The sequence below is a fragment of the Pristis pectinata genome, chromosome 31 (genome assembly GCF_009764475.1).
Source record: "Pristis pectinata isolate sPriPec2 chromosome 31, sPriPec2.1.pri, whole genome shotgun sequence".
Classification (NCBI taxonomy): Eukaryota; Metazoa; Chordata; class Chondrichthyes; order Rhinopristiformes; family Pristidae; genus Pristis; species Pristis pectinata.
The window spans coordinates 5,727,496-5,740,144 of record NC_067435.1 but is presented as its reverse complement, the minus strand read 5'-3'; the positions used below and the strand labels follow the sequence as shown (position 1 = coordinate 5,740,144).

General features: G+C 47.3%; 1 long non-coding RNA gene across 1 annotated transcript in view; it reads left to right on the top strand.

Moving 5' to 3' along the window:
* The first annotated feature begins 5,163 nt into the window (after positions 1–5,163).
* LOC127584980 (uncharacterized) overlaps positions 5,164–12,649 on the top strand; it is a 45,987-nt gene continuing 38,501 nt past the window's right edge. The window contains exon 1 of the long non-coding RNA XR_007958452.1: positions 5,164–5,346. This is a non-coding gene — a long non-coding RNA (uncharacterized LOC127584980). The remainder of the gene's footprint in view (positions 5,347–12,649) is intronic.

Below are 12,649 nucleotides of genomic sequence, written 5' to 3'. Positions count from 1 at the left end.
TAAGGGAGATGTGCAGGGCAAGTTTTTTTACACAGAGAGTGGTGGGTGCCTGGAACATGCTGCCAAGGGTGGTGGTGGAGGCAGATATGATAGTGGCCCTTAAGAGGCTGTTATACACACGAATATGGAGGGAATGGAGGGATATGGATTATGTACAAGCAGAAGAGATTTAGTTTAGTTTGGCTGAGAAACACGATGATGCTGGAGGAACTCAGCAGGCCAGGCAGCATCCGTGGAGAAAGGCAGGCCCAAAACGTTGACCGCCTGCTTTTCTCCATGGATGCTGCCTGGCCTGCTGAGTTCCTCCAGCATCATCGTGTTTCTCATCTAGATTCCAGCATTTGCAGTCCTTTGTTTCTCTAGTTTAATTTGACATTGTGTTCGGCACAGACATTGTGGGCCGAAGGGCCTGTTCCTGTGATGTACTGTTCTATGTTCTAATGGAAGACAATGACATTATTAGATTCAGATTCAGATTCCGATTAGCTTATTCTCACATACACCAAGTGCAGGAAGTTCCTTGCTTGTGTGAGGCTCACAGAGTAAACAGTGTAACATGCAGCTCTACAAAACTCTGGTTAGACCACACTTAGAGTACTGTGTCCAGATCTGGTCTCCTCATTATAGGAAGGATGTGGAAGCATTGGAAAGGGTGCAGAAGAGATTTACCAGGGTGCTGCCTGGTTTAGACAGTATGCATTATGAGGAGAGACTAAGGGAGCTAGGGCTTTACTCTTTGGAGAGAAGGAGAATGAGAGGAGACAAGATAGAGGTGTACAAAGTATTAAGAGGAATAGATAGAGTGGACAGCCAGTGCCTTTTTCCCAGAACACCAATGCTCAATACAAGAGGGCATGGCTTTAAAGTAATGGGTGGGAAGTTCAAGGGAGATATCAGAGGAAGGTTTTTTACCCAGAGAGTGGTTGGGGCATGGAATGCGCTGCCTGGGGCGGTGGTGGAGGCAGGTACATTGCTCAAGTTCAAGAGATTGCTAGATAAGCATATGGAGGAATTTAATATAGAGGGATATGTGGGAGGAAGGGGTTAAGTAGCTTTAGGAAAGGTTTTAAACGTCGGCACAGCGTTGTGGGCCAAAGGCCCTGTATTGTGCTGTACTGTTCTATGATTCTGTGATAATAATTAAATACAACAATAAATACAGCGACAAGCACAAAACAACAGAATGGTGCAAAGTATCGTCGTGCAAACTGAGATAGTGCAAAAAGAAATGCTAATGTGACAATAATGGAAGAAAATAAAGGAAGAAACAAAAATGGAATAATGGAAGAGTCGGAGAACCTGGCAACACCACCGGGAAGGGGATGTGAGGGAGGTGGTTGGTTCAGGAGTCTGACAGCAGTGGGGAAGAAGCTGTTCTTGAGTCTGGATGTCCGGGCTTTCAAACTCCTGTATCTTCTCCCAGAAGGTAGAAGAGAAATAAAAATCAAGAAACTGGTAAATTGTAATCAACTATTTTGCATTAATTCACAAATTAAAACCAATTTAAGTCACAACAAAAATTTGGGTGTTATACATTGAGGTATAGAGGTGATTTAAATGGGTGCAGAGTGAACTCTGGGCAAAGTTTTAGGGACCTCATTTATTGAAAAGACGCCACATCAAAGGTCATTGCAGAAAATAAAAGCTCATTGCTGGAGGTAACACATTGTTGTGGATGGAGGATCGTCAGGCTAACAGGAAACAGAGAATGGGCATCAATGGGTCTTTTCTGGTTGGCAAGGTGCAATGTGAGTGGTGTGCCACAGGGGTCGGTGCAGAGGCCTCAACCTTCTACAGTTTATATAGATGATCTGGGTGAAGACATCTACCCCTAGGGAAACAAAACAAGTATTCAGCATATGGGAAGACACAGCACCATGGTGAAAACGGGGGATACTAGTACAATCTACGCACAGGCAATGGGAGTAACTGCCAAGCCAGGAGTGAGGTGTATGAGAGAGAAATTTTATGTGGCACCTTAGAGAGATTTTTAAGGAGTGTGGTATATTAGAGAGAGTTATAGTGAATAACGTGGTACAGCAGAGAGGGTTATAGTGTGGTAAATTCTGTAGATGCTGGAATCTGAAGCAATAGACAAAAAGTGCTGGAGGAACTCAGCAGGTCAGGCAGCATCTATGGAGGGAAATAAACAGTCGATGTTTCTGATCAAGATCCCCGTTGTGTATCCCATATAACTCCATGTAATTCTGCATAACTCCACATAATATTCTGGTACAAGGTGGAGTATCTCAGACAATGATATAAAGAGGAGTGTGGTATACCACAGGGTGTCTTACCAACAGAAAGTATCTACAGGAGGCATTGCCCCAAGAAGGTGACATCCATCATTAAAGATTCCCACCATCCGGGCCATGTCATCTTCTCGCAGCTTCCATTGGGCAGGAGGTACAGAAGCCTGAAGTCCCACACCACCAGGTTCAGGAACAGCTACTTCCCTTCAACTATTTGGTTCTTGAACCAACCTGCACAACCCTAATCTCTACATCAGTACAACAACATTAGGACCACATTGACCACTTTGCATTACAATGGACTTTTTTTTTGTCTAATTGTGTTAACATAGAACATAGAACACTACAGCACAGTACAGGCCCTTTGGCCCACGATGTTGTGCCGACATTTTATCCTGCTCTAAGATCTATCTAACCCTTCCCTCCCACATAGCCCTCCATTTCTTTATCATCCATGTGTTCTTGTAAAATTTTGTATAATTTATGTTTGTTACGTTTTTTTTGTGAATGTTGTGGATCTGATACTATGTGCAGTGTGATCCTCCTGCAAGTAAGTTTTTCACTGGACTTGTGCATATGAAAATAAACTCGACTTTGACTTTGACTTTGAATTGTGCCTTTCACTCAACATCCCACATTCCGACATTTACTCCTTGGATATATCCCGAGATGTCGGCTGCCAGAAGCTTGGTGGTAAACAAGATGGGAGTTAGTGTCCCTGCATCTATAACAACGTGTGTCAAAGTGGCGCAGCTGGTAGAGACAGTGCCTCACAGCGCAAGAGACCCCAGGTTCAGTCCTGACCTCGGGTGCTGTCTGGGTGGAGTTTGCACGTTCTCCCTGTGACCGCGTGGGAGAGTGAGGTGTGTGTCACATCCATTGGGGAACATGATATCAAAGTTTGTGGCATATGAAAGTGTTATAAGCATTCAATAAAACACATTAGTGTGTTGTAGTGAGGCAGTGTTATGGTGAGAGAGTGTATAGAAATGTATTAAAGCAGTATATTTGTTATAAAGAACAATGTGATATATTGTGTGGTCATTAATGCTAGAAAGAAGATTGCAGAGGAATGATATATACCATTGTTACAGTGAGGGGTGTGTAATATTAGATTGTATGGACTGTGTAATATTCAAAACTGGTAGATTGACTTATTATTGTCACATGTACTGAGGTACAGTGAAAAACTTTGTTTTGCATGCCATCCATGCAGATCATTTTATTACAACTGTGCATGGAGGTAGAACAAGGGAAAACTATAACAGAATGCAGAATAAAGTGTTACAGTTACAGAGAAAGTGCAGTGCAGGCAGACAATAAGGTGCAAGGCCAAACGAGGTAGATTGTGAGACACAAGAGGTTCTGCAGATGCCGGAATCTGGAGCAACACACAAACTACTGGAGGAACTCAGCAGGCCAGGCAGCAGCTACGGAGGGAAATGAACAGTCGATGTTTCAGGTCGAGACCCTTCATCAGGACTGGAAAGGAAGAGGGCAGAAGCCAGAATGAAAAGGGTAGGGGGAGGGAGAGGAGCACAAGCAGGCAGGTGATAGGTGAGTCCGGGTGAGAGGGTAAGTGGGTGGGGGGGGGGGTAAAAGGAAATGATGTGAGAAGCTGGGAGGTGGGAGGTGGAAGAGGCAAAGGGCTGAAGAAGGAGGAAGCTGATAGGAGAGGACAGAAGACCATGGGATAAAGGGGAGGTGGGCAGGTTGTGAGGGAGGGGGAGGGGGAGGGGGAGGGGGAGGGGGAGGGGAAAGGAAAAACAAGAGGGAGGGGGAGGAAGGAAAACTGAGGGGTGGGGTTACCAGAAGTTAGAGAAATCGATGTTGAGGCCATCAGGTTGGAGACTCCCAAGGCGGAATATGAGGTGTTGTTCCCCCAACCTGCGCCTGGCCTCAACGTGGCAGTAGAGGAGGCCGTGGACAGACATGTCAGTGTGGGAGCGGGATGTGGAATTGAAGTGGGCGGCCACCGGGAGGTCCTGGCTGTTGCGGCGGACGGAGCGAAGGTGCTCGACGAAGCGGTCACCCAACCTGCGTCGGGTCTCACTGATGTACAGGAGGCTACACCAGGAGCACCGGATGCAATAAATGACTCACAGGTGAAGCGCTGCCTCACCTGGCAGGACTGTCTGGGGCCCTGAATGGTGGTGAGGGAGGAGGTGTGGGGGCAGGTGTTGCAGTTGGTGCGGCTGCAGAGATAAGTGCCGGGAGGGTCATCAGTGGGGAGGGACGAGTGGACAAGGGAGTCACAGAGAGCGCGATCCCTGCGGAAAGCGGAGGGAGGAGGGAAGGGGAAGATGTGCCTGGTGGTGGGATCCCGTTGGAGATGGCAGAAGTTGCGGAGAATGATGTGTTGGATGCGGAGGCTTGTGGGGTGGGAGGTGAGGACAAGGGGAATCCTGCCCCTGTTATGTCGGGGGTGAGGTACATTGTAAGGTCAAGAGTCCATTTTATCGTACTAGGGACCGTTCAATAGTCATATAACAGCAGGATAGAAGCTGTCTTTGAGGTGAGCCAGTAAAGCTTATGCTCTTGACATTTAAACCAATTTTTTTTTCACCAAAATTTCCCCCCAGTTCTTTGCCATTGTTAGTTCAATGAAATTACTCTGAAGCCCTGCACTGGAGTCTGGTGCATTCAAGAGTTAATACCTGACAGGCTGCCAAAGCGCGCACGGGCATTGAGCGACAGCCGAATTAAAAAAAAGTCTGACTGTTCCATTCTCCCGGCTCAATATCCACCCTCTACCTCCAGCTGAGCCAATCCTCTAGCAGTGTCTGCTCACCGAGCCTCCACCCTTTTCCCCTCCAAAGAACCTCCCTCGTCCCCGCCTCGCACATCAGAGAATGTATAAAGCAGCCGTGGCTTCATGTGTAGCGGGGCTGAGTTTTTAAAAGCGCTGGTTTGACCATTCGCAAGTTCGCTCTTACTCTCAGAGAGTAAGTGGCTGATTTGAACGGTGCACACACGGAGTGAGAAAGGATCAGCGTTCGCCTCTAACTCAGTGAGTGTACCAAATTCATCATCAACCATTTCTGCTTCATGTGCAAGGGAGAAAGATTCTGCCCCAGAAGGAAACCTCTCCGGTGTAAGTTACCCAGTGACATGTTAATTACCGCCGTCTCTAACTAGCCGCCCCGTTGACTAGAAAGTTTTAATCACTCGTTGGTGAAGATGTTTGGGGTTTAGCCACAGCAGCGCCGGTCTGGGGGCACTGACCCAGACGGTAGTAGGTTGTGGGCAGCGGAACGCACCCCCACCCACCTTTATTTTGCTACTAATTCTGGGGTTGGGGGGGGGGAGCGGAGTTGAGAAGAGAGTTAATAGGACTTGCGGCTCCCACCGGGGCGTCCCGCCCTGGTGTCTGGGCGGGGGGGGGGGGGGTGAGGTGGGGGCAGGTTGTGAGTTTGTGTGGCTGTTCCCTCCCCGCAGTCTCGTCCCTAACAAAGAGGTAGGTAGGTAGATGGGTGGGAAGGGGGGGGGGGGGGAAGAGACCTCGCCGGGTCCAACTGCGCCGGGAGATTTCGGGGCCGGTGCGGGGAGACTCCGCTCCTCCTGGCCGCTGTTTAACCCTCTCGCTCCCGCCGTCCGAACAAAGCGCCGGCCGAGCGAGCAGGAATGATTTAACCCTGCTCTCTCCCTCCCGGCCTGAGCTGCTACCAGCCACATGTCGACAAGCTTAGAAGCTCTTCCACTGCAAAAGGCGTCACCTTTCCTGCTGTTCCCGGGAGCCACCGACTTCAATGTTGCTGGCGGATGCTGGACACTCACCGGCGGTCGTCTTTCTTCCCATCCTATCCCTTCCCCTCCCTTTTCACCCCCTCCATGTCCCCATACTGTAATAAGAGGCCATTCGGCCCATGAAGTTCATGCCAGCTCTTGAAGCAACTCTCGTCCTGTTTCCTGATTTGTATCTGCATCTTACTCTTGTCCCATCAACATTTACCCCCTTCTCCTGCCCCTTGCCCCCCAAATCACCACTCACCTACACACTAGGGACCATCTACAATGACCAATTAACCCACCAACCTGTGCATCTTTGGATGTGGGAGGAGATGGGTTCACCTGGGGAAACCCATTGGAGACACCGGAGGTTGCAGATGCTGGTATCTGGAGCAACACACAATCTGCTGGAGGAACTCGGGGGGTTGAGCAGCATCTGTGGGTGGGGTGGGGGGGGGAAGGAAATGTAGATGTTCTGGGTTGAAACCTCGCACCTGGGGGAAGTTGATAATTCCTTCTCTCTCCCCCCCCCCCCCCCACCCCCACAGATGCTGCCTGACTTGCTGAGTTCCTCCAGCAGACTGTGTGTTGCACCTGGAGAAACCTGTGTAGTAAAATGTGCAAACTCCTCAGACAGCACTGGAGATTGGGATTGAACTTGGGATGTGTGGGGTAGAAGTGCTAACTACTGTGCTGCTCCTTGCCTGTGTAGCTTTTACAAAGCAGCGCACTGTCCAAGAAATATTTCTCAATCACTGTGTTGCATCTCCACCTGTTGGCCCTGATGTGTGCTCCCTGAGTATCTAGTCCTTCTGCATTGTCCTGACTGTGCCCCACAGCAAGTGGGGTGGTGCTGCAGCAGTTAGTCCTACTGCCTCTCAGCTCCAGTGATCCAGGTTCAATCCTGACCTGGGATGCCGTCTGTGTGGAGTTTACCCGTTGTCCCTGTGACTGAGTGTGTTTCATTTATGGGTGCTCAGGCTTCCTCCCACGTTGTTTGGTGAAATGGCTGCTCTAAATACTCCTTCTGGTGTCTGTAAGTGGTAACAGAATCAAAGGGGAGTGGATGGGTGGGTGAGAGACTGTGTTACAGGGAAATGAGGGGAAGGGAATGGGATTGTTTCCCTGGGAGGTGCATGGGCTCCTGTATCATAACCTGATGTTGTCCCACTGTGTGCTTGCCATCACTGGTGTCTGCCCATGATAAATATCCTGAGTTCTTGCAACCTCCTGCAGTATGTGGACTCTGGGGTGGGGAAAACACATGGAGTTGCCTTGAGCTCCATTTAACCCAGCAAATCCCACTTCTCCAAGCCCCAGAATTGTCACAAGGCTATGATTTCAGCTGATAATTACATGGCTGGTTCTAATATGTTCAATTCTAACCTCTGGTGCTGTGGTGTGGAGTTTTCACGTTCTCCCTGTGATCGTGTGGGTTCCCCGGGTGCTCTGATTTCCTCCCACATCCCAAAGACATCGGGGTTGGTAGTTAAACCGCCCCCTAGTGCAGATGGGTGGTAGAATCTGGAGGGAATTTTGAGAACGTGGGAAGAATTTTTAAAACAAAGGATTCGTGTAGGATTAGTGTAAATTGATGGTTGGCATGGACTCCATGGGCTGAAGGTTCTGTTTCTGTGCTGTATGACTGACCTGAATATTGATATTGTTCATGGCTCAGAACCATTTCTGTAGCTTCTATGTGAAAGAAATGGATGTGAAGACGGGTCTGGGCTCCAAGGGAATGACACTCTATTTTAGTTGGCAAATCCAGTCAAGGCAAAATCCTGATAAGATCACGTCAATAAAGTGGCAAGTGTGTGACTGCTTTCAATGCAATACATGAGGAAATGTGGGATAGGATGGTGTTTTATATAAATGATTGAACTTGACATGATTGTAAATTGGCAGCTGATTACAAACTGATTTGTAAACTGGTGTGTGATGGTGATGCTGCAGTGGTGCTGGTTACGGAGAATTGTGTGACTGATTATTCAGCTGATGTATATGCCTTTAATTTATAATGGCAGCAATGATCTACAGGACATCAATGTTATTGAGGAGTAATCAAAATGGATTCAAATTAAAGTGCGGTGTCTGTTAATTGGCTACTGTGACATTATACCTGTACAGTTACATTATTCTTGGCTGTAATGGACTGTACACAGCAGGGAAAATCCCTTGGGAAGGAGGACTAGGCATGAAAGCATGTCTGTAGCATAGTGAAAATAAAGACATTAATCATTTTGCTTCATATTTACAGAAAGACATATTTTGAGAAACAACAAACCATATTTGAAAGTTACCAGGTGTTTAAAGGGGGAATGATTCAGGAAAGACTAGTTGTTAGTACAGTGCCGTTCTTGGCTGCAGGACATCCCAAAGCAGTTCACTTCAGAGTCAATGAAGTGATTTTTGAAGTGACTGTGGCAGCCAATTGGTACAGAGCAGGGTATGTGTTTAGCAACGTTGTAATAACCAGGTAATCTGCTCTCCTGAGAGATGGGTCTCTGGAACTCTTTATCTGTGAGCCAGACAGATTCATTTTAACATCTTGTCTGAAACAACATTTAAAGCCGGGATCTTCAAGGTTGCTGTTTGTCCAGGGTCAAGTTCAAGCTAGTTCTTTAGCAATAATTCTTGTTGTGGGGGGAGGCAGGGGCTGTCAACAGACTCCAAACTTGGGCTCACCTTAACTACTATCTGCAGAACAGTATCGAAGGTTAAAACGTGGGAGACATTTGTCCTGAGTCTGTTAATGGAATCCAGCTTGTCCCATCTTACCGTCTCTACTGAAACCTGCAACTTTTTCCTCTTTCACATACTTGTCTACTTCCCTTCTGAACACTGCCATTGAATCTGCTCATACTGCTACCCTAGTGGTGCCACCTTGTGTGGTTCTCCCTCCTAATTAACTCCTCCACCATTGGGATGAGTTTCTCACCATCCACACTGTCTGCACTCTATGGAATTTAATTACCTGAGTCTGGTTTTGTCATAACCTTTTTTTTCCCCCATGGGGAAACAATCTTCTCCAGTCTGTGTCCTTCATCCCCAGAACTGTTCTAGTAAATCTCTTCAGCTCCCCCTCCAAAGCCTTTGCAAAGCCTAAGGTGTGGTGCCCAGAACAGGAGACACTACCCCAGTGGTGGCTGAAACAGTGTTCTTATAGGAGTCATCATGACATCCTTCCTTCTCCATGTCTCTGAAGCTTTTTAAAAAAAATTATCCTTAACTAGCCCTGCTACTTTCAATGATTGACACTTGTGCAACTGATCTTTCTTGCTATAAGAATGTGCCCTTTTAGTTTGTGCCACCCAATCCACCAGCCTTTGTAAATCCTCCCAAAGTCTGTGAATGTGCACTCGCTATTTGTCTGCCACTTGGAAATTGTGCCCTGTACATCCACGTAGATGTGAATTAGCACTGAACCTGGGGAACTCCACTCTAACATCTGCCCTGTCTGATGAACAAGTGTTTGCCATTGCTGCTTCTGTCACTTGGCCATGTTGCTGCAGAACCTATTGTGTAGTGGGGATTGCTGGTGATTTCTGTTGCCCGTACACAGCTCACTAACCCGTTTATTCTAGTTACCGAACTACAACTACTGCCCAGCTGAAATAGGCAAGCTAGGCACAGACTGGGTATGGATAACATTCCATTATGTGTCACTAGGAAACACTGGCATCTAAGTTGTGCCACTGATGTATAGATGAGGAAACATCATGGTATGGGCGTGATTAGTCAGTCTGGGTCCCTTGGGTGCTCTGTTTTGACTCTGATGCCTTGTTTGCAGCGGTTGGTGAATGTTGCAGTAATGTATAGGTGCTCCATCTAGTTGGTGAGTTATCTATTCATTGGGCTTTGGGTTCAGTCTCGGTCGGTTGGTCACACTGGCCTCCTCTCCCACTTCTATAGTGATGCTGCTGCAAGTAAGTTCATTGCACTTGTGCATGTATGTAGTTGTGCAAATGATGATGAACCTGACTTTGACTCAGGGAATAGCATCATTTTCAAAACCTCCTATCACAGCAACCAACAGATCTCTTGTTTCTCAGTTGCTTGTGTGTTGCTGAAGAAGCCAGTGTTCATGCACCTTGAAGGTGGTGGTGAGCTGGCACCCTTGAACTGCTCCTGTCCTCCTGGTGGCAGTGTTTCACACTTGGTGAATGGGATACCTTTGTTCTGGATATGTCTGGCAGGCACAGTAGTGTAGCGGTTAGCGTAACGCTTTAGAGCGCCAGTGACCTGGGTTCAACTCCAGCCGCTGTCTGTAAGGAGTTTGTATGTTCTCCCCATGTCTGCGTGGGTTTCCTCCCACATTCCAAAGATGTACGGGTTAGGAAGCTGTGGGCATGCTATGTTGGCGCTGGAAGCGTGGCGACACTTGAGGGCTGCCCCCAGAACGTTTGATGCAAAAGATGCATTTCACTGTTTCGATGTACGTGTGACTAATAAAGAGATCTTACCTCATGATATGTCTGCATGGCATGCCATACAAAAGCTTTTCACTGTCTTGGTGCATGTGACAATAATATACCAACGGAGACAAGACTGCCAATGGTGGAATCTGGAGCAACAAACAATGTGCTGGAAGAACTTGGTTGAGCAGCATCTGTCGGGGTGGGTGTGGAGAAATTGCCGACAATTCAGGTTTAAGCCCTGCATCAGGACTAAGGGGAGAGGGGAGATGGCTAATATAAAGAGGAGAGGGGGAGTTTTGCACACTCCTCTCTACACCGGCCATCTCGCCTCTCCACTTGGTCCTGATGCAGGGTTTCAACCTGAAATGTCGACTGTTCCTTTCCTCCCACCTAATATACCAATGGTTGAGCAGTCCTGCAGTGAAGTGTTCCATGATGTTCCCGACTTGTGTCCACTAGATGGTGGAAAGGCTTTGAGGTCTGTGTTGGTGCAGGATTCTGTCTGATCTTTGTTTGTATTTCAAAAATAAACTTTATTCATAATATACAAAGGAAGAAACTGCAAAAACATTTTGCATTAATGGTCAATACATTCAATAGTGTTAACTTTTTTAAAACCATAGCACCATTGCCACTCGTGTAGCCCCATGGGGTAATGCACTGTTTCATTACGAGGGGCTTCCCCACAATGTGTGGTAGAGGAAGGAACCTTCACTGTGGTTCTTCCCCCACAGAGCCTTTGCATTGGCTGCACTGAGCTTCATTGCTTCCCTCAGCACGTGCTCCTGCAGTCTGGAATGTGCCCGTTGGTAACATTTCCTTACAGGCATCTTGCTGTCTCTGATCTGCTCCTGTTGCCACAGTATTTGTGCTAGTCCAGTTGAGTTTCTGGTCAATGGGGACCCGCACAGGCACTCCTCTCCCTGTTTCAGTAAGGCTGTGTCCCACCTTGGACAACCAACCCACTTAGATTCTGCAAGACCTGAGATCAAATTTGGCTACCCCCCAGAACACTACACACATAGATGTATTTCACTGCGTTTCAATGTACATGTGTGACTGAAAGAAATCTTATCTTGCAAGTGACAATAATAAACCAATACCAGTTGTAGGGTCTCATATGGATGTAAAAGATCCTTTGGGACAGTTTTGAAAAGCTGGGAGATTTTCCTGGTGTCTTGGCTAATCCATCCCTCAATGGAAAGAGCATGAAATGGTGGTTATAATTGGTGCTGTCTGTGGGAGCTTGCAGAATGTATCCTGGTTACTGTCCTTTGTCTTAGCTGTAATGACACAAACTAATTTCTTGATTTGAGTGTGGGCATATCAAGAGGATGTGACAGGTGCAACATAAATTCAAGCTTTTGTTTGTTGCATCAGCGGCCTGAAGACTGATCTAGCTGCACCACTGTACCACCACCCCCACTCCAAGACCAGCTGAACATCTCCCATCTGCTACCTCATTGCTTCAGTGGGCCAGGTTTTGATCCTGACCTCCTGTGGGGTTTGCACGTACTGCCTGGGTTTCCTCCAGGTGCTCTGGTTTCCTCCCACTTTCCAAAGATGTGCAGGATGTTTGGTTAATTGGCCACAGTAAATTGCCCCTGGTGTTGTATGTGGGTGGCAGAACCTGGGATAAAATGGTACAGGATTGGTGTAAATGAGCATTTGATGGCTGATGTGGACTTGATGGGCTGAAGGGCCTCTTTCTGTGCTGTATGACTGACTGGCCACTTCCTCTCTGACCCTGTGTTTTACTCTCTCTGCTTCCTTCACTCACTGCTGAGTTTGTGTAATGTTACCCATCTCTTCCGCTGCTCCCACATGCTGTACCAGTGAGCCTTGCCAAGTACACTGCTGGCTTTAAATTAGCTGTAAGAAAGCAGGAATATATCTGGAGAGCAGGAAATGGAGCTCTGACTAATGTGGGACATAAGCCAGACTCTTTGATCTTTGTATTTCATTCTGACAATACAAAGTTAAAGGAAAAGCCACTTCATTTGATTTTAAAACTCTATCACAGCACTCCCTGCCACAGCTGAAGGGATCTTGTGCAACTTTCATTGCATCACAGTTGAGGTTGAAAAGCCATAATTGCCATGTCTTGGCTGAATATAGAATTGTCAACTCTGCAATTTATCCCTCAAAATATTTAATTGCCGTAGCAACTTATTACAAAGCCCAGAATTGGTGCTAAATTTCAGGTCGAAGGCTGTAGATGGTTAAAGGTTACTGGGGCATGCGGGG